Source organism: Ovis aries, chromosome 20 (assembly GCF_016772045.2).
Source record: "Ovis aries strain OAR_USU_Benz2616 breed Rambouillet chromosome 20, ARS-UI_Ramb_v3.0, whole genome shotgun sequence".
Lineage (NCBI taxonomy): Eukaryota > Metazoa > Chordata > Mammalia > Artiodactyla > Bovidae > Ovis > Ovis aries.
In genome coordinates, this window is record NC_056073.1 from 33,806,597 (window position 1) to 33,833,325 (window position 26,729).

At 38.9% G+C, this 26,729-nt stretch overlaps 2 pseudogenes; one reads left to right on the forward strand and one right to left on the reverse strand.

The window, feature by feature from the left end:
- Positions 1–2,217: 2,217 nt before the first annotated feature.
- Positions 2,218–22,617, reverse strand: LOC101120448 (placental prolactin-related protein 3-like; annotated as a pseudogene).
- On the forward strand, positions 16,208–16,303 carry LOC114109755 (U6 spliceosomal RNA; annotated as a pseudogene).
- Positions 22,618–26,729: the final 4,112 nt, after the last annotated feature.

Below are 26,729 nucleotides of genomic sequence, written 5' to 3' on the forward strand. Positions count from 1 at the left end.
TACCTTTTGATTCCCCATTTTCTTTACCAGGAATTACTGCTAAAGCCCTAAAGATGCTGTAACACCAGCCCAGCAACATCACTGGCTTCCTAGGAGAGCCCGTCAAGAGATTGGCCCTCATTCCAGGTTGTTTGGAGGCTGTTGAACAAGCTGAGCATCCCTAATCCAGTCACATTGCTCCAGTCTCAGTAGAGACTCAGTCTATTTGGAGAATTTTATAATTTTATAGTTTAGTGACCTACTAGGGCATGTTTATAAGGCCAAATAATTAATGACAAGGATAATACTCTAAAAGGAAGAGAGAATGGTATCTCACTTCTCAGATAAATGTGTTTTTAAATCCAGCTTTCTGATCTACTCAGTGTCTATGTGACCAGTTGGTCAATTGTCCAAAATCCACAGTGATGGACAGATGCACACCAGTATTTCTGCCATTCAATTGTTCAGAGTGTTTATGATACATGGGTTTCCTGTGGGCTGCTTAATTTTCTCCAGATGGTGCTTGCAGAGTGAGGGAAACAGAGAGGCTGTGGTGACTACTGCAGGTAGGGAGCTGTGGGTTCCAGAACATTTCCCCTGATTAAAAAGGAAACTATGAATTTGGGGATCCCTAACTTGTGAATTCCTGGAAAAGCAAAAGGATACCCTACAGGAAAACACTTGTCAGTCAGGGGGAATTTCAGATCAGTCCGTCTGGACCAAGAAAAGGCTACAACAGCACCATGTAAGTCAGTGATGTCAGAACTTTCCCATCTCGTTACCATCCACCTTGTTCCAACATGGCCTAAGGAATGAGGATCCAGAGAGGGAGAGAGAAGGAACCTTGCAGAAATGGACACATCTGCATTTCCTGGTAGGTCCCCTGGGCCTCAGCAGGGGAGAGGGAAACATTGAATAGGCTGAATATGAGGTGGAGCTGACACTTGACTGACCTGGACTTGTGAAAGCCAGAGTGATGGAATGTGTGGAATGGCTGCAAGGTGATGCAGGAGGTGACGACAGCCCCTGGAGGAGGATGAGCCAGTTCAATGAGATAAGTGTTTTTATATATAAGAGATACTCGGAGCTCCCGAGCCCTCCCCCGTGTGACAATACAGTAAGAAGTGTGTGACCAGAAAGGATCCTGCATGACCACGCTGTGGAAATCCATTTCCATTGTTTTTAAGCCTGTGATATTTTGTTATAGCAACCCAGAAGGACTAAGACAGCATCCTAACAATCCTTAGACACTTCAGTAAACCTCATGCTATTTATACAAAGTTCGAAGTATTTATATTTTCTCGTGTAACACTATGATAGTTGGCTGACAGTTCGTGGCTGGCTTTCATAAAGAATCCTGAAAATTCAGCCTTTCTGATAGCATGAGCAGAACCATGAACAACTGTCTAATTCGTTGCTTCTAATAACATGACCCAGAATAACTGGCTGTGATTCTTAAGTAATCTCTTAATGATCTTCTTTGTAATGCCAGCTTCTGTTATTGTGACTGATTTTTTTGTGGTTTATTTATTTATTTATTTATTCTTTACAATATTGTATTGGTTTTGCCATACGTCAACATTAATCTGCCACAGGTATACATGTGTTTCCCATCCTGAACCCCCCTCCCTCCTCCCTCTCCGTACCATCCCTCTGAGTCGTCTCAGTGCACCAGCCCCAAGCATCCAATATCATGCATCAAATCTGGACTCATGATTCATTTCTAATTTTATTTTTTATTTTTTTAATATTTGAAACAAGGTTTTATTTTTTCATATTTTATTTATTAATATTATTATTATTTTTTTTTACTTTACAATATTGTATTGGTTTTGCCATACATCAACATAAATCTGCCATGGGTGTACATGTGTTTCTAATCCTGAACCCCCTTCCCTCCTCCCTCCCCATACCATCTCTCTGGGTCATCCCAGTGCACCAGCCCTAAGCATCCTGTATCCTGCATCGAACCTAGACTGGCGATTCATTTCTTATATGATATTATACATGTTTCAGTGCCATTCTCCCAAATCATCCCACCCTCTCCCTCTCCCACAGAGTCCAAAAGACTGTTCTATACATCTGTGTCTCTTTTGCTGTCTCGCATAATGGGTTATCGTTACCATCTTTCTAAATTCCATATATATGCGTTAATAGGAGCTTCATTCTCTCAATTGTAGGGTAAATTTTCTTTTAATTTTCTATTTAATGAAAATAAGAAATGTTGACAAATTGCCCTTTTAGAGTTTGACATCTATACAGAGCCTGTGTTTATTTTTGTAAGAGGAGATCCATTTCACAGAACATGCATTAAAAAGCTGCAAATTTCAAATAAGTTTGCTATGGGATAGATCATTATGACCATTCCAGACCTGGATGGCATGGATGTGGGTTTAGCATATGATGCCGCTCTGTCGGCATGCCATGAGCTTGGTGTAAATGTTAATTTCAAGTGAATCCCTGAGCAGGCAGTCGAACAGGTTATAAAATTCAGAATGACGCACATCTTCATCGCTGGACATCAGGGATGGGAGTCCTGACCAGTAAATATGAGCCTTCAACATCTTCTGCATTGCTGGAATAATCATCTGAATATCCAAAAGATAAGACTTCTTATGTGTTTTATTAGGATTTGCCTATCTTTGTTCCTTCTAATTATCAAATTAAGATTTGGGGATGACATATGAATATAAAACTATCTAGATATGGATTTTGGACCAGCCTATGAGAAAACTATTAGTAATCTAAAAAGTAGAAACATAACTCAAGTTTAGTTTTAACTTCTCTTTTCTTTCTTCCCACTCTCATCCTTCTGATTTGAGGAAAACAGAGAAAGAAGAGAGTTGGAACTTCAATAGCATACGTCCTGGGTTACTTTGAAGAAAATGCTGATCTTGGAAATTCTGTTCTCTAGCTCTCTTACTCTTGAAAATATTTCAACCACCAGTGCCCAGGAAGAGGCAAGCTTTTGGTGGAATTGTGTGCAATGCAGGGAAGGCTGCACATGTCAAAAATTGCAGTGAAATTCTGATTCCTTTACAGTAGAGTATATCACTATGAATGACTAGGCTCCTGCTTTATGTAGTAGCAGTCTAGTATATAGAAGTCATGAATCTTTTTCTTACAAAATGAGGTATTTCCAAACTCCTTACGCATTACAGAGGTCACCCCTTTTATTCACGAACAAAGCAAGAAAGCCCGCTGCAGGATGCTTACCTGGCAGAAATGCCTCTCCATGAATGCTTGAAGTGCTTCTACTTTTTTCACATACTTTCTGGCATTTGATAGGATAGTATCTGAGACTTCTTTCATACTCTGCAGGTCCGTGACAAGATGATTCAGAGGACTATGCCAGGAGTACAGTAACATGAGTATCCACTTACTAAGGTCTTCATTCTAAGCAACCAGAAGAAACAGTCTCATTAAAATAATCATAATTCAGTGGTTTTGGTAACATGTGATCTTTGCTCAGAGTAGCTGACCTAAAAAGCTTTTGGTTATTCCTATGTGTATGCAGAGATTTTAGAGGGTAGTGAAAGTTGGAAAAGTATAAAATGTAAGCTATTTGTTCACACTTTGCTGAATTATTAAGAATCTAGTTTACTTTAGGAAGTAATTCTTCTGATGCATTCTAACTTATAACATGAAGAATTTTCTTTTTTCCCCTGAAATTCTACCACCACTCAGTGAGTCCTTTTATGTTGCGTACTTTCATGAAGAAATCTAAGTATTTACTGCAAGTCAGTATGTGCCGGCAGTGCCTGACCCAGGAAAGAGGGATCCCATGTGTGCCCAAATCATTGTCACCCAAATGAGTCCTTTGTATTGATTTTTGATCTTAATTGTTTTATGATATTACAACAAAGAGACAAGGAAGAAGACATGACATTCCTAAACAGGCTTCTCTCCTCAGCTGATCCCAACACCAGCTCCCTGCTGACATCAGAAGAGTGTTTTGTTGACATGTGTCCAGGCCGAAAATGGCACAGTGTTGTCTTTAGTAACAGCATCAGTGGGATTCACAATGGAGGGTTCTCCCATCTAGTTCACTACTACTAGCAGAATTCAGCACGAAAATCCCAGGGACTGAAGATCTCTAGTTAGTATGCTTGATTTCTTTACAGCCATGAACTGTTTTACTGGTAAAAACAGAGAACTGAATAGATTTAATACAGTAATGCACATAAAGTGCTCAGTAAAATGTATGGCCATGTAGTAACTCTCAATAAACTTTAAATTTAAGCTTATTGAACAATCTCTCCTCTTTTTTTTTTTTTCTCTTTGACTTTTTCCTTTACTTGACCATCCTCTTTATTAATGAACTTAACAGAGGAAAATAATGCTGGTATCATTAAGAAGGTTGTAGAGAGAGAAGATAGTATTTTAAGGGGGGATGCATGTGAAAATATTTTAAATAACGTTAGGATGAAGGATAATACAGGAAATCAGAAAGAAGAGATCATAATGGTGAAAATTTGGAGCTTGCATAAATGATTGAGGCTTGATATGTAAACTTTGTTGTCCACAGAACAGAGGCAATTGTTGAGGCCATGCGAAGCAAGGCAATGTTTTATAAGCCATTATGTGGGAGACTTACAAATTAAGAATAATAGGTGGCGGTCCTAAGATGGTGGAGGAATAGGACGGGAAGACCACTTTCTCCCTCACAAATTCCTCAAAAGAACATTTCAACGCTGAGCAAACTCCACAAAACAACTTCTGTAGGCTGGCAGAGGACATCAGGCAACCAGAAAAGCAGACCATTGTCTTCAAAAACAGTGAACCTCTCTGAGTGTCCCTCAATGTGGAGAAAATTTTCATCTTTAACCTAGATGTTTTATCATTGGTGCTGTATAGATGGAGAAGTCTAGAGGCTACTGTAAAAATAAAACTGAAAACCAGAAGCAGGAGGCTTAAGTCCAAAGCCTGAAAACATCAGAGAACTCCTGAATTCAGGGAACATTAAGCAATAGGAGCTCATCAAATGCCTCCATACCTACACTGAAACCAAGCTCCACCCAAGGGCCAACAAGTTCCAAAACAAGACATACCATGCAAATTCTCCAGCAACACAGGAACACACCCCTGAGCTTCAATATACAGGCAGCTCAAAGTTACTCCAAAACCTTTGACGTCTCATAACCCATTACTGGTCATTCCACTGCACTCCAGAGAGAAGAAACCCAGCTCCATCCACCAGAACTCCAACACAAGCCTCCCTAACCAGGAAACCTAGACAAGCCACTGATACAACCCCACCCACAGTGAGGAAGCTCCATAATAAAGAGAACTCCACAAATTCCCAGAATATAAAAAGGCCACCCCAAACGCAGCAATATAATCAAGATGAAGAGACAGAGGAATACCCAGCAGGTTAAGGAACAGGAGAGTTGCCCACCAAACCAAACAAAAGAGGAAGAGGTAGCAAATCTACCTGAGAAAGAATTCCGAATATTGAGAGTGAAAATGATCCAAAATCTTGAAATCAAAATGGAATCACAGATAAGTAGCCCAGAGACAAGGATTGAGAAGATGCAAGAAAGGTTTAACAAGGACCTAGAAGAAATAAAAAAGAGTCAATATATAATGAACAATGCAATAAATGAGATCAGAAACACTCTGGAGGCAACAAATAGCAGAATAATGGAGGCAGAAGATAGGATTCGTGAAACAGAAGATAGAATGGTAGAAATAAATGAATCAGAGACGACAAAAAAAAATGAATTAAAAGAAATGAGGACAATCTCAGAGACCTCCAGGATGATATGAAATGCTCCAACATTCGAATTATAGGAGTCCCGGAAGAAGAAGACAAAAAGAAAGACCATGAGAAAATTCTTGAGGAGATAATAGTTGAAAACTTCCCTAAAGTGGGGAAGGAAATAATCACCCAAGTCCAAGAAACACAGAGAGTTCCAAATAGGATAAACCCAAGGCAAAACACCCCAAGACACATATTAATCAAATTAACAAAGATCAAACACAAAGAACAAATATTAAAAGCAGCAAGGGAAAAACAACAAATAACACACAAGGGGATTCCCATAAGGATAACAGCTGATCTTTCAATAGAAACACTTCAGGCCAGGAGGGAATGGCAAGACATACTTAAAGTGATAAAAGAAAATAACCTACAGCCCAGACTACTGTACCCAGCAAGGATCTCATTCAAATACGAAGGAGAAATCAAAAGCTTTACAGACAAGCAAAAGCTGAGAGAATTCAGCACCACCAACCCAGCTCTCCAACAAATGCTAAAGGATATTCTCTAGACAGGAAACACAAAATAGGTGTATAAACCCGAACCCCAAACAATAAAGTAAATGGTGACAGGATCATACTTATCAATAATTACCTTAAACATAAATGGGTTGAATGCCCCAACCAAAAGGCAAAGCCTGGCTGAATGGATACAAAAACAAGACCCTCTATATGCTGCTTACAAGAGACCCACCACAAAACAAGGGACACATACAGACTGAAAGTGAAGGGCTGGAAAAGATATACCACGCAAATAGAGACCAAAAGAAAGCAGCAGTGGCAATACTCATATCCAATAAAATAGACTTTAAAACAAAGGCTGTGAAAAGAGACAAAGAAGGCCACTACATAATGATCAAAGGAACAATCCAAGAAGAAGATATAACAATTATAAATATATATGCACTCAATATAGGAGCACCGCAATATGTAAGACAAATGCTAACAAGTAGGAAAGGGGAAATCAACAAAAACAATAAGAGTGGGAGACTTTAATACCCCACTCACAACTATGGACAGATCAACTAAACAGAAAATCAACAAAGAAACACAAACTTTAAATGATGCATTAGACCAGTTAGACCTAATTGATATCTATAGGACATTTCACGCCAAAACAATGAATTTCACCTTTTTCTCAAGTGCTCATGGAACATTCTCCAGGATAGATCACATCCTGGGCCATAAATCTAAACTTGATAAATTCAAAAAATCGAAATCATTCCAAGCATCTTTTCTGACCATAATGCATTAAGATTAAATCTCAATTACAGGAGAAAAACTATTAAAAATTCCAACATATGGAGGTTGAACAACACACTTCTGAATAACCAACAAATCACAGAAGAAATCAAAAAGAAATCAAAATATGCATAGAAACGAATGAAAATGAAAACACAACAACCCAAAACCTGTGGGACACTATAAAAGCAGTGCTAAGAGGAAAGTTCACAGCAATACATGCATACCTCAAGAAATAAGAAAAAAGTCAAATAAGTAACCTAACTCTACAACTAAAGCAACTAGAAAAGGAAGAATTGGAGAACCCCAGAGTTAGTAGAAGGAAAGAAATCTTAAAAATTAGGGCAGAAATAAATGCAAAAGAAACAAAAGAGACCATAGCAAAAATCAACAAAGCCAAAAGCTGGTTCTTTGAAAGGATAAATAAAATTGACAAACCATTAGCCAGACTCATCAAGAAGCAAAGAGAGAAAAATCAAATCAATAAAATTAGAAATGAAAATGGAGAGATCACAACAGACAACACAGACATACAAAGGATCATAAGAGACTACTATCAGCAGTTGTATGCCAATAAAATGGACAACGTGGAAGAAATGGACAAATTCTTAGAAAAGTACAATTTTCCAAAACTGAACCAGGAAGAAATAGAAAATCTTAACAGACCAATCACAAGCACAGAAATTGAAACTATAATCAGAAATCTTCCAGCAAACAAAAGCCCAGGTCCAGACGGCTTCACAGCTGAATTCTACCAATAATTTCGAGAAGAGCTAACACCTATCCTACTCAAACTCTTCCAGAAAATTGCAGAGGAAGGTAGACTTCCAAACTCATTCTATGAGGCCACCATCACCCTAATACAAAAACCTGACAAAGATACTACAAAAAAAGAAAACTACAGGCCAATATCACTGATGAACATAGATGCAAAAATCCTCAACAAAATTCTAGCAATCAGAATCCAACAACACATTAAAAAGATCGTACACCATGACCAAGTGGGCTTTATCCCAAGGATGCAAGGATTCATCAATATCTGCAAATCAATCAATGTAATTCACCACAATAACAAATTGAAAAATAAAAGCCATATGATTATCTCAATAGATGCAGAGAAGGCCTTTGACAAAATTCAGCATCCATTTATGATAAAAAAACTCTCCAGAAAGCAGGAATAGAAGGAACATACCTCAACATAATAAAAGCTATATATGACAAACTCACAGCAAACTTTATCCTCAATGGTGAAAAATTGAAAGCATTTCCCCTAAAGTCAGGAACAAGACAAGGGTGTCCACTTTCACCGCTACTATTCAACAGAGCTCTGGAAGTTTTGGCCACAGCAATCAGAGCAGAAAAAGAAATAAAAGGAATTCAATTTGGAAAAGAAGAAGTAAAACTCTCACTGTTTGCAGATGACATGATCCTCTACATAGAAAACCATAAAGATTCCACCAGAAAATTACTAGAGCTCATCAATGAATATAGTAAAGTTGCAGGATATAAAATCAAGACACAGAAATCCCTTGCATTCCTATACACTAATGATGAGAGAGTAGAAAAAGAAATTAAGGAAACAATTCCATTCACCATTGCAACGAAAAGAATAAAATACTTAGGAATATATCTACCTAAAGAAACTAAAGACCTATACATAGAAAACTATAAAACACTGATGAAAGAAATCAAAGAGGACACTAATAGATGGAGAAATATACCATGTTCATGGATCGGAAGAATCAATAAAGTGAAAATGAGTATACTACCCAAAGCAATTTACAAATTCAATGCAATCCCTATCAAGCTACCAGCCGTATTTTTCACAGAACTAGAACAAATAATTTCAAGATTTGTATGGAAATACAAAAAACCTCGAATAGCCAAAGCAATTTTGAGAAAGAAGAATGGAACTGGAGGAATCAACTTGCCTGACTTCAGGCTCTACTACAAAGCCACAGTCATCAAGACAGTATGGTACTGGCACAAAGACAGAAATATAGATCAATGGAACAAAATAGAAAGCCGAGTGATAAATCCACACACATATGGACACCTTATCTTCAACAAAGGAGGCAAGAATATACAATGGAGTAAAGACAATCTCTTTAACAAGTGGTGCTGGGAAAACTGGTCAACCACTTGTAAAAGAATGAAACTAGATCACTTTCTAACACCGCACACAAAAATAAACTCAAAATGGATTAAAAATCTAAACGTAAGACCAGAAATGATAAAACTCCTAGAGGAGAATATAGGCAAAACACTCTCCGACATAAATCACAGTAGGATCCTCTATGATCCACCTCCCAGAATTCTGGAAATAAAAGCAAAAATGAACAAATGGGATCTAATTAAAATTAAAAGCTTCCTGCACAACAAAGGAAACTATAAGCAAGGTGAAAAGACAGCCTTCTGAATGGGAGAAAATAATAGCAAATGAAGCAACTGACAAACAACTATTCTCAAAAATATACAAGCAACTTATGCAGCTCAATTCCAGAAAAATAAATGACCCAATCAAAAAATGGCCCAAAGAACTAAATAGACATTTCTCCAAAGAAGACATACGGATGGCTAACAAACACATGAAAAGATGCTCAACATCACTCATTATTAGAGAAATGCAAATCAAGACCACAATGAGGTACCACTTCACACCAGTAAGAATGGCTGCGATCCAAAAATCTGCAAGCAATAAATGCTGGAGAGGGTGTGGAGAAAAGGGACCCCTCTTACACTGTTGGTGGGAATGCAAACTAGTACAGCCACTTTGGAGAACAGTGTGGAGATTCCTTAAAAATTGCAAATAGAACTACTTTATGACCCAGCAATCCCACTGCTGGGCATAGACACTGAGGAAACCAGAATTGAAAGAGACACATGTACCCCAATGTTCATCGCAGCACTGTTTATAATAGCCAGGATATGGAAACAACCTAGATGTCCATCAGCAGATGAATGGATAAGAAACCTGTGGTACATATACACAATGGAGTATAACTCAGCCGTTAAAAAGAATACATTGGAATCAGTTCTGATGAGATGGATGAAACTGGAGCCGATTATATAGAGTGAAGTAAGCCAGAAAGAAAAACACCAATACAGTATACTAACACATATATATGGAATTTAGAAAGATGGCAATGACGACCCTGTATGCAAGACAGGAAAAAATACACAGCTGTGTATAACGGACTTTTGGACTCAGAGGGAGAGGGAGAGTGTGGGATGATTTGGGAGAATGGCATTGTAACATGTATACTATCATGTAAGAATTGAATCACCAGTCTATGTCTGACGCAGGATACAGCATGCTTGGGGCTGGTGCATGGTGATGACCCAGAGAGATGTTATGGGGAGGGAGATGGGAGGGGGGTTCATGTTTGGGAACGCATGTACACCCGTGGTGGATTCATGTCAATGTATGGCAAAACCAATACTATATTGTAAAGTAAAATAAAGTAAAAATAAAAATTAATTAAAAAAAGAATAATAAGTGACAGAGGAGTCATTGAGAATGATGAATGAAGGAGGTCTCAGAGAAGTAGAAGCAGAATCAGGAGAGTCTTGAAAGGCAGATGTGGGGGCTCGGGTGGTGCAGTATAGGACTCCCACGTAGAACTCACTAGTAACAGGGAGTACACAAAACGAGTTTTTTTTCTTACATATTTATGAATTTTCAATCTTATATTTTATGCATGGAAGTTCCTATTCATTTCCTGTTTTCATACAGTATAATAACTTCAATCCTGTGTCTAATGCATTGGTTGAACTAAAGTTATCTGCATGGACAATTTATAGATCTGTTATTTATCTTGCTACTACAGATCTTTAGTCATCCCTTGATTTTGCTCATCCTTCATCAACTGCATAATATAATTTCTCTTCAATTGCTTACAGACCTCCAACTTTTTCAGCATGTACATTTACCATAACCTCTAATAATCTGAATCCTGGTAAACTACACACTGTCTCATTTGATCTGGTGAAAACCCAAGTGAAAGACTCACATTCATCTTTTCAGCTTCTTTTATTTCTTCAGGAGTTTTCAGGAAATTGGTATGGCAGCTATTGGTGGCACTGAAATAGTACAGTTTGCCCTTGGCATATTTTTGATCCTGAAAGTGATTAGGCAATTAGTTAAGGTTTTTGGGTATTAAATAGATGAACCCATTACCAGAACATTAACATGTTTGACAGTCATGTAATTTTTTTAACGGGAGGCATCACAAAATTTGAAAGTCATTCTTTTCCTATTTTTTCCATACATTGTCTCTGTAAAAATGATTTTACATCTAACTTTTCTAAGTTGAACCTTTTCCCTTCTCTATTTTATTATTATTATTATTTTATTTTTTAGTACTTGACTCAAATATAGTACTTTTGTACCAATACTTGGTGCTTACCAGGTGACAGTAGTGGTAAAGAACATTCCTGCCAATGCAGGACATATAAGAAGACTCAGGTTTGACCCTAGGTGAGGAGCATCCCTTACAAGAAGTACAGCAGCATACCCTAGTATTCTTGCCTGGCCAATTCTATGGACAGATGAGTCTGCTGGGCTACCATCAGTAGGGTTGCAAAGAGTTGGACACAACTGAAGTGACTTAGAATGTATGCATGCACCTATATTTAACCATTTAGTCTCTTGTTTACTGTGGGTTAGAGCCAATATATTCCCTTATAAGGTGTCCTTATAAGGTGTTTTACAGTTATAACTCTGACTTATCTCTGAATCTGCACACCAAAAAGCTTAGTGTTCATCCCAGGTGCAGAATACAATGTTGTTTATGGTGACAAAATGGTACGGCAGAAATACATGGTATAAAGTTACACGACATACTAAGCAATGAACTGAGAATAATAAGAGTAGAAAAATCTAGCTAACGCATTGATAGAGAAAAACTAATCTTTAGCGAATGTTATGAACATTTCAAGAGATTACTTGGAAGATTTGGGGGAAAAAATGGGCAATCAAAAGTCAGGATGAAACAAAAACCACTGAGTAAAAAGAACTATGTGAATTTAATAGAAACCTTTAGCACCACTTTTTTAGCTGTCTGCTCTACTGTGTGCTCCCTGATTGATCTAAAAGAATGAACATACAACTTTCAAATACCTTCCTCAAAGCGACTAACTGTTTCGAATTGTAAACTCCCCTTCTACTGTAGCTCTAAAGCTATTCACTGCAAATCTTAAAAGAATAATTTGTAGCATTAAAAAAGCTACCAGTATTCTTTTTTCCGACCTGCATTCAGCTTTGTTTAACATGTTCCATCCACCAAGTTCACTGCAGAGCGGTTCTCATTTATTGGCTATTTACTCTGAGCCTGGAGAAGAAAGCCCAGAGAGACACTGAAGCGTCAGAAAATCAACATGCTTCCTTTTCCCCAGTCCCACCTAAAAGTGCTTTGTGTCAGGTAGTACTGTGGACTGAATGTGTGTTCTTCAAATTTGTGTGTTCTTCAAATTCATGTTTTTGAGCCCTCACTACCAAAGTACTGTGTTTTGAAAAGGGTTCCAACCTTTTGTTATCCCATGGACTGTGGCCCACCAGACTCCACTGTCCATGGGAGTTCTCAGGCAAGAATACTGGAGTGGACTGCTATTCCCTTCTCCAGGGGAATCTTCCAGATCCAGGGATAGAACGCAGGTCTCTTTCTCACATTGAGGGCAGATTTTTTACAATCTGAGCCACCAGTGAAGCCCATTAAGGTTAAATGAGCTCTTGGATGGAACACTGATCCAATAGGTTTAGTGTCTTCATGAAGCAAAACACCAGCATGTTCTCTCTGTGTCTCTGTGTCTTTTATTCTCTCTCTCTTCCCCACCCACCACCCTGTGTGAGGACACACCGAGAAGCCAGCATGGGAAGAAAGAGTTCTTACCAGAACCTCACCTTGCTGGCACCCTGATCTGGGACTTCTAGCCCCCAGAACTGTTAGGAAATAAATTTCTGTTGTTTATTCCACTGAGTCTATTGTATTCTTTTAAGGCATTCTTGGCTGACAAATACAAAATAATTTATTTTGGAAATTTGCAAAAGAAAATGAATGAAAGGAAATTGAAAATGTTATTGCACTTCTTAAGAATCTTTGAGATTTCACAAAACAGATCCTTTATTCAGAATCCACATCTTATGAGCTGATGGCTTCTTTGACCTAGAGAGTATGTAATTTGAAGTTTGGCTAATGCAGCCTTCTTGTTGAAAGGACAGTATAGCCCAGTCACTTACTCCAGGTTCCATCTGGGAGCCTGGCAGGCTACAGTCCATGGGGTCACAAGAGTCAGACACGACTTAGCAACTAAATCACTACCACCACAGTACTTACAAACTCATTGAACATTATTCTGGAATGATTGAACATCCTGTAGGACAGCATGGTGGCATTGACAAAAAGATCTGAAAGGGATTCTGAGGTGATGTTAATCGCATCAGGACAGCAGGATGGGCATGGGTTGCCTTGGCACAGCAGCAGATTTGACATGACCAGCAGCAGCAGCAGGCAGGACCCTGTTTAAATAAAAACATGAGCCATTCTGAGATGATCTAGTCATCTGAGGTTATCAAATCCATCCTGTGGAGGGAAGCCTTCTCTTTCCCTGTTGCTTTGAGCCGGAGTTGGTGCATAGTACCTGGGGTGGGGAAGGAGTGCCTTCGGCGTAAATTAAGACGGATTATGATATTTGCGCAGATAGATGGCGAAGTAGGTTCAGTTCAGTTCAGTTCAGTTCAGTAGCTCAGTCATGTAGGACTCCTTTCGACCCCATGAGTCTCAGTACACCAGGCCTCCCTGTCCATCACCATCTCCTGGAGTTCACTCAGACTCACGTCCATTGAGTCCGTGATGCCATCCAGCCATCTCATCCTCGGTCGTCCTCTTCTCCTCCTGCCCCCAATCCCTCCCAGCATCAGAGTCTTTTCCAGTGAGTCAACTATTGCTCTCATAAGGACTTCTGTGCTCTGCAAACATTGGGAACTTGATTCTGAGCCAGAGTGTTTAAGCCATTTTTTAAAGACAGTTTAGTGTTGAGACTCTGCAGAGTCTGACAGGGAGGCCTTCTAGGAGTTTGTAATTTTTTCACTCTACATTGACTAATGCTTGAATTTTAGACACTGAAATAACAAGAAAAGTCCAGTTGATCTGTGTGGTTTACCATCATGCTGGGGTAAGAGTAAACACATGACTGACTGATCGCTACTATTGACTGAAAAGAGAATATTAAGAGAAAAAGGATACTGTACCTTGGATCTGATCACTCACCTTAGTAACCACATGCATGTCCTTGATACTTTCCCCAAAGCTTTAGAACATCTTAAAATTTGTGTTTCACAGTAGCCTTGTGAGATAGTCTTAATCTCACTATGATCATCAAGTTATGTTAATGAAGATGTGATGACTTGAATAGGGCAAGTAATTTTTCCCAGGTCCCATTATTAGCAGATGCAGATGACTGGGCATCAGTACAGTCATCTGTTCACTTCCTGATGTCACATCACACATGCCTGTGGGCTCTCAGTGTGCATGTGTGTAACCAGGACCACAGCAGGAGCTGTGATGACTGTGATTAAAGAGAAAAATATTTTGTCTTTGACTGCAAAACAGCAGTGACCCTAGAACATTGGTTTTATCCACTTGTTCTGCTCTGTATATAAAACACTCACTGTTACAGTCTCTGACAATTATCAGTGTGGGGGCCTGGTTCTCCTGGCTAGCCTTTCTTCTAGGCACCTTGACAGCTCTTCTACTTTTATACATCTTTAATCTTCTCTTTACATTTGTTTCTTCATGAAAATAGTGAATAAATTTCCAAATGGTAATACAAGAATATTACCCTGTCAGCACCCAAGACAATGTCATTGTCTCTCAAACAAGGCCTGCCCTTTCCTGACTATGACTTTTTAGGGACAAAATTTACCTGTCTGGTCAGGAGTACATCCTGACAACCCATGGGGCTTAGTTTCTGAACCATTTCCAAACATCTCCTCTTTGACAGCAGAACTAGACCTTCATGCTTCCGTGATGTATTGTAATATTTCAGAAATTATTCCTGGCCCTACCTTTGGCCAACAGAAGCATAAAATCATAGACTCTTGCAATTGTGATTTTAATATTCCTTTTCCTGTTCATCCATCAGGGTAAACAGAATTAATGACTGAAGTGAGCAAGAACTAAGTTTGGACAAGAGAACTCATAAATAGGGATTTTTGTCATCCTGAATGAGATCTGAACGTGATTCTTTTTTCAATTTATCAGAAAAATGGTGATATAAATAACGATAAGATATCAGCATTTGCTAGGTTTTCTCTGCTCTTAGTTTAAAGGGGCATGGTATCTAAGAATAAAATGGTTGTTTAAAATTAAGTGATAAAAATTAAAGAAGTGGTTCTTTTATTTTAGGAAGACGTATAAAGGAAGACATATAAGTTGGAGAAAATTGAAACTATATCTTTCATCAACTAAAGAGCTTATTGTGACAGGCAAGGAGAATAATAGCTTGTATAACATAGACATATTTCTGTGCATTTATACATGACCAACCTAGAGAGCATATTCAAAAGCAGAGATATTACTTTGCTGACTAAGGCCCGTCTAGTCAAGGCTATGGTTTTTCCAGTAGACATGTATGGATGTGAGAGTTGGACTGTGAAGAAGGCTGAGCACCGAAGAATTGATGCTTTTAAAATGTGGTGTTGGAGAAGACTCTTGAGAGTCCCTTGGACTGCAAGGAGATCCAACCAGTCCATTCTGTAGGAGATCAGCCCTGGGATTTCGTTGGAAAGAATGATGTTAAAGCTGAAACTCCAGTACTTTGGCCACCTCATGCGAAGAGTTGACTCACTGGAAAAGACTCTGATGCTGGGAGGGATTGGGGGCAGGAGGAGAAGGGGACGACTGAGGATGAGATGGCTGGATGGCATCACTGACTCAATGGATGTCAGTCTGAGTGAACTCCAGGAGTTGGTGATGGACAGGGAGGCCTGGCATGCTGCAATTCATGGGGTCGCAGAGTTGGACACAACTGAGCGACTGAACTGAACTGATAGATGTATTATGCCTAAGTATATGCATAATTCCTTCATGGAACTTTGGACCTTATAAAATTTAATTTTAATTTTATAAGAGGCGGTAAATATAGCAGAATACCCTAATTCCTAATGTAATTGATCATCCATTTGTAGGTGACTATGTGATTTTTTTTCTGTTAAATTGTTATTCCTGTGTTTGCTTTGGTAGTACATATATTAATAAATTGGAGATTAGCATGGCCCCTGCCCAAGGATGATGCACACATTTGTGAAGTCTTCCATATTTTTCTGTAACAGCTTTGAGGAGTGGGATGGGAAGGAAGGTGGCAAGGAGGTTCAAGAGCAGGGAACATAGGTTTACCTATGGCTGATTCCTCCTGGTGTTTGGCCGAAAGCAGTACAGTATTGTAAAGCAAGTCCCCTTCAATTAAACATTAATAAATTCAATTACTAAAACTGTTATTTGCGATTATATAACAGGTTCAGATATCCATTGTACGACTAAACAGAATCTGACTAGAAACTGATGGTGTCAATTATCATTGGTTAGTGATTCATTAAAGTTACAGTTGTATGAGAAAAGTAAACTAACAAACACTATGGTCTTGATTCCGTGTCATAGCAAGCTATAATCTTTGTCTGCATTCATTTTTAGGTGGTATCGTGCCCAAACTTTGAAACTGAGCCTGTTCCCAGAAGTGCACAGTTGTGAGTCGTGCCCAGGGTTTTTGTTCCTGATGCTGAAGGCTTCTGTTCACTGGTCACAAACGCCAAAATTTTCTCTGCTGACCTTTCTCTGGGTCTATCATGTGCATAAGTCTTTATATTTTGGTTTTCTAATTTGATTCTCTTATTCTTTTGATCAGACTACCAAGTCCCTTTACGATTTATTTTTCAGACCTTTTTGTGCTTTGATTTTTCTGATTCTCATTAGTGTATTTGCTTCCATGTCTACTTCTCTTGAGTATTTTCAGCATCTACATAATCCCTACCCTATTCTCTTACTGTCTGGATTTTGGCGTTTAGCATCAGCATATTTTTATGAATTCATTTTCTTTCTGGTGCAGTTTCTGATACACAGTTTAAGCTGGTTGGCTCACATCTGGCTTGTTTGTGTTGTCTCCAAAAAATTAGAGAACTCTACTTTCTTTCTAGGCAGTACTTCCCCTTGCTTTGATACCATTGCTAATTTTCTGTGATTTCACTTCCTACCTCATAAGCTTTGTCTTTCTCTATCTACTGTAACGTGAGTCCTATGTGCCTCTATATTGGCATTACTATTTTAAATAAATATCCACTAGTATAGGAGAGAATTAAAGGGAGTAAAATTGCAATAATATTAGTAACAATACTTTCCCCTCAAATATAATCCAGTAATGCTCCCAGTTTTAACTGACTTTCTATCCATGTATTATTGAGGTTCCCTACTCATTTTTCCATACTAAGTATTTCAATTTTGAAATAGAATATAGAAAACAGTGGAGAGGAAAATTCTGAAAATCACCTTGGATTTTAGATGCCTCAAGATTAAGTATGTAATTATTAGTTTGCTATAGTTAATAAGGCTATTCTGAGCACATATAGCTCAGTGTAGGGTGATAGCTATTGAATGAAGGATGTATACTGTGAACTGCAATCACCAAACAGGTGATTGGAGATAAAGAAAGCAATGCCAGGAAAACATAGGCTTCTGTTCTGGAAGGAAAAACTTACAGTGTCTCTCATCTACAGTCTACTCTTCAGATTTTTCAAAACACTTACTCTTCCTCTGCTCATTTAATAATTTGGGTTGTTTGATTTCTTTCAATTAGGAGTTGCATGAGTTTCTTATGTATACTTGGATATGAAGCCCTTACCAAATATGTGATTTGCAAATATATTTTTTTCATTCCATAGGTTGTCATTTCATTTTATTGATGGCCTCTTTTGCTATGCTGAAAGTTTTGAGTTTGATGTGGTCTCACTAGTTTATTTTTGCAGTTCTTGCCTTTGCTTTTGATGACTGAGTTGTTTGAGATGCTTGTATTTTGGTAAGTAATCCTTTGTCAGTTGTTTTATTTGCTATTATCTTCTTCAATTCTTACCAAAAGACACAGACTGACTGAATGGATACATAAACAAGACACACACACACACACACACACACACACACACACACACATATATATATATATATATATACATATGCTATCTATAAGAGATCCACTTCAGTCATACAGACACATACAGACTGAAAGTGAGAGGATGGAAAAAGATATTCCATTCAAATGGAAATCAAAAGATTGCTGGATTGGCAATTCTCATATCAGAAAAAATAGACCTTAAAATCAAAACTATTATAAGAGATTAAGAAGGACACTGCCAAATGATCACGGGATCAGTCCAAGAAAAAGACATAACAATGTTAAATATTTATGGACCCTACATAAGAGCACCTCAATACATAAGGTAAACACTAACTGACAAAAAAGGAGAAATTGACCGTAACACAATAATAGTAGGGCATGATTACTCATCTAGAGCCAGACATCTTGGAAAATGAAGTGAAGTGGGCCTTAGAAAGCATCACTACAAACAAAGCTAGTGGAGGTGATGGAATTCCAGTTGAGCTGTTTCAAATCCTGAAAGATGATTCTGTGAAAGTGCTGCACTCAATATGCCAGCAAGTTTGGAAAACTCACCAGTGGCCACAGGACTGGAAAAGGTCAGTTTTCATTCCAATTCCAAAGAAAGGCAATGCCAAAGAATGCTCAAACTACCGTACAATTGCACTCATCTCACATGCTAGTAAAGTAATGCTCAAAATTCTCCAAGCCAGGCTTCAGCAATACATGAACTGTGAACTCCCTGATGTTCAAGCTGGTTTTAGAAAAGGGAGAGGAACAAGAGATCAAATTGCCAACACCCGCTGGATCATGGGAAAAGCAAGAGAGTTCCAGAAAAACATCTATTTCTGCTTTATTGACTATGCCAAAGCCTTTGACTGTGTGGATCACAATAAACTGTGGGAAATTCTGAAAGAGATGGGAAAACCAGACCACCTAACCTGCCTCTTGAGAAATCTGTATGCAGTTCAGGAAGCAACAGTTAGAACTGCACATGGAACAACAGACTGGTTTCAAATAGGAAAAGGAGTACATCAAGGCTATATATTGTCACCCTGCTTATTTAACTTATATGCAAAGTATATCATGAGAAATGCTGGGTTGGAAGAAACACAAGCTGGAATCAAGATTGCTGGGAGAATTATCAGTCACCTCAGATATGCAGATGACACCACCCTTATGGCAGAAAGTGAAGAGGAGCTAAAAAGCCTCTTGATGAAAGTGAAAGAGGAGAGCGAAAAAGTTGGCTTAAAGCTCAACATTCAGAAAACGAAGATCATGGCAACCGGTCCCATCACTTCATGGGAAATAGATGGGCAAACAGTGGAAACAGTGTCAGACTCTATTTTGGGGGGCTCCAAAATCATGGCAGATGGTGATTGCAGCCATGAAATTAAAAGACACTTACTCCTTGGAAGAAAAGTTATCACTAACCTAGACAGTATATTCAAAAGCAGAGACATTACTTTCCCGAATAAGGTCCGTCTAGTTAAGGCTATGGTTTTTCCTGTGGTCATGTATGGATGTGAGAGTTGGACTATGAAGAAGGCTGAGCACCGAAGAATTGATGCTTTTGAACTGTGGTGTTTGAGAAGACTCTTGAGAGTCCCTTGGACTGCAAGGAGATCCAACCAATCCATTCTGAAGGAGATCAACCCTGGGATTTCTCTGGAAGGAATGATGCTGAAGCTGAATCTCCAGTTCTTTGGCCACCTCATGCGAAGAGTTGACTCATTGGAAAAGACTGATGCTGGGAGGGATTGGGAGCAGGAGGAGAAGGGGACAACCGAGGGTGAGATGGCTGGATGGCATCACGAACTCGATGGACGTGAATCTGAGTGAACTCTGGGAGATAGTGAAGTACAGGGAAGCCTGGCATGCTGCGATTCATGGGGTCACAAAGAGTTGGACACAACTGAGCGACTGGACTGAACTGAACTGATGTTAACACCGCACTTATTCCAATGGACAGATTAAGAAAACAGAAAATTAATAAAGAAACATAAGCCCAAAAGGAAATATTAGAGCAAACAGACCTAATTGATATCTTCAGCACATTCCATCCAAATGCAGAAGAATACTCTTTTCTCAAGTGCACACGGAACATTCTCCTCATCTTGGGTCACAAATCAAACCTCAGTACATTAAGGAAATTGAAATTTTATCAAGAATTTTCTCTGACAACAACACTATGATACTGCTACTGCTACTGCTGCTAAGTCACTTCAGTCGTGTCTGACTATGTGCAGCCCCATAGCCGGCAGCCCACCAGGCTCCTCTGGCCCTGGGATTCTCCAGGCAAGAACGCTGGAGTGGGTTGCCATTTCCTTCCCCAATGCATGAAAGTGAAAAGTGAAAGTGAAGTCATTCAGTCGTGTCTGTCTCTTGGCAACCCCATGGACTGCAGCCTACCAGGGTCCTCCATCCAAGGGATTTTCCAGGCAAGAGTACTATCATACTAGATATCAATGATAGGGGAAAAAAAAAAAAAAACCTATAAAGAATTCAAACACATGTTGATTAAAAAACACATTTCTAAATAATGAACAGATTACTATAGAAATAAGGGAAATCAAAGCAGTCCTAGAAACAAAGAACAGTGAAAACATGATGATCTAAAACCTATAGGATGCAACAAAAGCAGTTCTAAGAGGGAAGTTTTAGTAATACAAATGCTACCTCAGGAAACACGTTGAATAGGCAACCTAACTTTACGTATCTTTAACTCTTTTAAAATTTCTCTGACCAATGTCTTAAAGGTTTTGCATCAAATCTTTCAACACCTTCCTAAGTTTATTTCTAAGTGTTTTAACTTTTTGTGATGCAATATTTAATGGAATTGTTTCCTTTATTCCACTTTGTGATAGTTTGTTGTTGATATGTAGCTAGGCAACTGAGTTTCATATATTGGAATATAGTAAACATAATGTATGCTACATCTTTAAAGAATAGACATTTTCCCACAAATAAGACATAAAAATGATCAAAAGGTATATGACAAGATGCTCAGCATCACTAATATTCAAAGGAAATGCACATCAAAAGCACAAGAGATATCACGTCTTACTTGTTTGAATGTCTAGTACCAAAAATGTAAGAAATGACAAATGTTATTGAGGATGAGGAGAAAAAGGAGTGCTTATGCACTGTTGGTAGGTATGTATACTGGTGCAACTCTCATGGAAACACACTGTAGAGGTTATTCAAGAAATTTAAAAGAGAATGTTTATGTGATCCATTATCCTACTTCTGGATATATAGTCAAAGGAAATGAAATCATTGTCTCAAAGAGAGACCTGTATTCCCATGTTCATTGCAGCATTATTCAAGTAGCCTTGGTATAGGCACAACCTGAGTATCTTTCAACAGGTGAAAGGATTAAAACAATGTGAAGTGACATATATAGGTAAATATTATTTAGCCATTAGAATTAGAAAGAAATCCTTACATTTGTGGCAACATGAATGAAACTGGAGGACATTACATTAAGTAAATTTAGTCAGAGGAAGAAAAATACCATATGATCTCACTATAAGGAGTTTCAAAAAAAGAAAAAGAAAAGAAATCAGAGTAGAAAAATGATTGTCAAAAACTGGAGGGTAGGACAAATAGGGAGAGATTTTTAAAGGTTACATATTTTCATTTATAAAAAATTAATAAGGTGAGGATCTAAGTTTGAGCTTCATGATCTAATCATGAGATTGAAAGCTTTGGGAGTCATGGACATACAGGGAAACCTAGCGTACCGAAGTCACTGGGGTCACAAAGAGTGGAACATGACTGAAAGACTCACTGAACTGAAGAGAGTGGAACTTACCTGTGTTCTGCTCAAAAAGCAAACGTTAAGTGTGTGTGGTGATGGCAATGTTACTTAATAGAAAGGGAAACTCATTTCTAATATGTGCACAAATGGGGGTGGACAAGATGCTGGAGTGGTGGGTGGAAGTGGGGTTCACCTCTCTCCACGGTGCGTCAGGAACATCTAAAGATGCAGCAGTTCCCACAGAGACCAGGTGAGCACGGGAGGGACTCCCTGAGCACTGAGAAGGAATATCCAGATCCATACAGAACTTGGTAGGACAAAGGGATAAAAGAAAAAGGAGAAGAGGAAAGAAGGAGCAGAGCAAGTGGGACCAGCCTGCACCAGGGGGTGAGGGAGCTGAAGCACAGGGGAGAGATCCCCGCGTCCATGGCCGTCCACTGGGATGGGGGAGGCATTTGAAGCAGTTGGGGAGTGAACTCATTAATCTGGGACAGTCTGAACACAGTGAGAACCATATAGACAAGCCATGCTGCAGCCTTTCATACCTTTGACAGAGTTGTAAATCCACTGGTGTCCACGGAAGCTGGGAGCTGGAGCCATGGGTTTGCAGAATGATCCCAGGGTGAGGACTCCTGTTGACTGTGGGGAGTCAGCCTGATGGGATGGGATGGAGGAAATCTGCTGCACGGAATGCTTCTTAAGGAAAGCCAGGAGGCCATAAAAGTAGGGTACTACTGCCTATGGAGTAGTGCTCTTTCTCCATGCTGGTACCTGTAGGTTGAGCAACAGAGAAAGTCTTCAGTGAGGGAGGTCCTTGAGTGCCGGATGCACTCAGCAATGGAGAATTTTGAATGTCTATATACCCTACCCTATTCTCTGTCTACATTTTGGGTTTAGCATCGTAATGTTTTTATGAACTTAACTTTCTTCTGGTAGAGTTTCTTGTTTACAAATTAAGCTAGTTCCTCACATCTGGCTCAATCTTTGTGTTTCAAGAAACTTTGAGAACCTTCCTCCTCTCAAGGCCATACTGCCCTTTACTTTACTACCATTGCTGACTTCCCATACTTTCACTTCTTACCTAATATATTCTATGTCTTTCTCTATTCACTATAACTTTAGTAGGCAATGGCAACCCTCTCTTGCCTGGAAAATCCCATTGGTGGAGAAGATTGGTAGGCTGCAGTCCATGAGGTCCCTGAGGGTCAGACACAACAGAGCGACTTCATTTTCACTTTCATGCATTGGAGAAGGAAATGGTAACCCACTCCAGTGTTCTTGCCTGGAGAATCCCATGGACTGGGGAGTCTAGTGGGCTGCCATCTATGCGGTCACACAGAGTCGGACACGACTGAATCGACTTAGCAGCAGCAGCAGCAGCAGTCCCTGTGTTGATATTAATATTTGTAATAAATTATTAATGGATGCAGTAGAGAACCAAAAGGACTATAGTTACAACAGTAGTAATAAATTACTCCAAAATTATAATCCATTAATTCTCCCATTTAAAGTGATTTTCTATCTATATATTATTGAGGTCTCTTAACTCATTTTCCCTACTAGGTAGCTCAATTTTGAAATGAAATATACAAAACAATGGCATGGTAAACTCTGGAAATTACCTTCCTTTGGATATGCCTCATTAATAAATATGCAAATATTAGTATTTTTTTTCCCCAATGGGGCTGTTCTTAGTACGTATTATAGCTCACTGTGGGGTGTTTGCTATTGACTGAAGAATGTACACATTGAACTGTAATTGTCAAACAAATGATGGAGATGAAGAAAGTAATGCCAGGAAGGCACAGACTTTTATTGTTCTGCAAGGAAAATCTTGCTGTGTCTCTCATCTACAGTCTAATATTCAGATTTATTGAGACTCTTACTTTTCTTACACTCCATTAAAAATTTGAATTATTTGGGGTTTTTGCCCTTGAGTTGTATGTCTCATATATTTTTGGATATTAAGCCCTTATCAAATATATGATTTGGAAATGTCTTCTGTCAATCTGTAAATTGCCATCTGATTTTCTTGATGTTCCTTTCTTTGGAGTTTGATTGGATTTCACTTGTTTGTTTTGGCAGTTGTTGCCTTTGCTTTTGGTGTGAAACCCAAAACCTCATTGCAAAGACTGATGGCAAGAAGATTACCTCCATGTCTTCTTCTAGGGGTTTAATCACTTAAAGTCTTATGTTCAACTTTTTAATCACTTTTTAGTTGATATTTTTGTATGACAGGGGTACAGTTTCATTTTTTCATAGGACTCTCCCATTTTCCCAGGACCATTTTGAAAAGTTTGTCCTTTCCCCCACTGGATATTCTTGGCTTCGACAATATACGGGTGTGCATTTCTTTCTGGCTTCGTTGTTGTACTCTATTGATCTATGTGTCTGTTTTTCAGCCATAAGCAAATCATTTTGTTTTGATTACTATAGCTTTCTAATATATTGGAAATCAGCAACCATAGTCTCAAACTTTGTTCTTCTTTCTCAAGATCACTTTGACTCTTTGGTATTTTGAGATTTAATAAAGCAGAATAGACCAAGTAGAGATGGGAAAAGTACACAGAAGAACTATACAAAAAAATGTCTTAATGACCCTATAATCACAGTGGTATAGTTTTTAACTCTGAGGCAGACATCTAGAATGTGAAGTCATTAGATTTTTAAAAGAATGCAAACATGCTGCCCCATAAGCATGCTGCAGTCAGACATAGAGGATAGATGTTAGAATGAAAGCAAAGATCTTGCAACAATCTTCCTCCACTCAATATAGTGAAATGAGTACCCAAAGCAATTTACAAATTCAATGCAATCCCTATCAAGCTACCAGCCAAAGCAATCTTGAGAAAGAAGAATGGAACTGGAGGAATCAACTTGCCTGACTTCAGGCTCTACTACAAAGCCACAGTCATCAAGACAGTATGGTACTGGCACAAAGACAGACATATAGATCAATGGAACAAAATAGAAAGCCCAGAGATAAATCCACGCACTTATGGACACCTTATCTTTGACAAAGGAGGCAAGAATATACAATGGAGTAAAGACAATCTCTTTAACAAGTGGTGCTGGGAAAACTGGTCAACCACTTGTAAAAGAATGAAACTAGATCACTTTCTAACACCGCACACAAAATAAACTCAAAATGGATTAAAGATCTAAATGTAAGATCAGAAACATAGGCTCAGACATTCACAGCAGGCAAATGGGATCTAATTAAAATTAAAAGCTTCTGCACAGCAAAGGAAACTATAAGCAAGGTGAAAAGACAGCCTTCAGCTCAATTCCAGAAAATAAACGACCCAATCAAAAATGGGCCAAAGAACTAAATAGACATTTCTCCAAAGAAGACATACGGATGGCTAACAAAACACAATGAGGTACCACTTCACACCAGTAAGAATGGCTGCGATCCAAAATCTGCAAGCAATAAATGCTGGAGAGGTGTGGAGAAAGGGAACCCTCCTACACTGTTGGTGGGAATGCAAACTAGTACAGCCACTATGGAGAACGGTGTGAGATTCCTTAAAAATTGCAAATAAACTTCTGGGCATGAAAACCAGAATCATGCAATGGCACTGTTTATAATAGCCAGGACATGGAAACAACCTAGATGTCCATCAGCAGATGAATGGATAAGAAAGCTGTGGTACATATACACAATGGAGTATTACTCAGCCATTAAAAGAATTCATTTGAATCAGTTCTGATGAGATGGATGAAACTGGAGCCGATTATACAGAGAGAAGTAAGCCAGAAAGAAAAACATCAGCAAAGCTATTTAAAATCCTCAAAGATGATGCTATTAAAGTGCTCCACTCAATGTGTCCAAAAATTTATAAAAGGCAGCAGTGGCCAGAGGACAGGAAGAGGTCAATCCTCATCCCAATTCCCAAGAAGGACAGTGCTAAAAAATGTTCAAGCCACTGAACAGTTGAACTCATCTCCCATGCTAGTAAGGTTATGCTCAAAATCTTCCAGGCTAGGCTTCAGCATTATGTAAACCTTGAACTTCCAGATGTTCAACCTGGGTTTAGAAAAAGCAGATGAACCAGATATCAAATTGGCAACACTTGCTGGAACACGGAGAAAGCAAGGCAATTCCATAAAAACATCTGCTTCATTGACCTCGCCAGACTGTGTGGATCACAACAAAGTGGAAAATTCTTAAGGAGATGGGCATACCAGACCAACCTTACCCATCTTATGAGAAACCTGTATGCAGTTCAAAAAGCAGCAGTTAGAAGCAGAGAAGGAACAATACACTGGTTCAAAATTAGTGAAGGAGTCCTTCAAGGCTAAATATGGTCACCCTGCTGATTTAACATATATGCAGAGCATGTCATGTTAATTGCTAGACTGGATGAGTCCTAAAAGCAGGAATCAAGATTGCTGGGAGAAATATCAACAACCTCAGATATGTGAGTGATACAACTCCAATGTCAGAAAGCGAAGAGGAACTAAAGAGCCTCCAATGAGAGTGAAAGAGCGGAATGAAATAGTTGGCTTAAAACTCAATATCAAAAAAGCTAAAATCATGTCATCTGGTCCCATCAGTTCAGTTCAGGTCAGTGGCTCAGTCGCGTCCAACTCTTTGCGACCCCATGAATTGCCACATGCCAGGCCTCCCTGTCCATCACCAACTCCCAGAGTTCACTCAAACTAACGTCCATCGAGTCAGTGATGCCATCCAGCCATCTCATCCTCTGTTGTCCCATTCTCCTCCTGACCCCAATCCCTCCCAGCATCAGTCTTTTCCATTGAGTCGACTCTTCACATAATGTGGCCAAAATATTGCAGTTTCAGCTTTAGCATCAGTCCTTCCAAAGAACACCAAGGACTG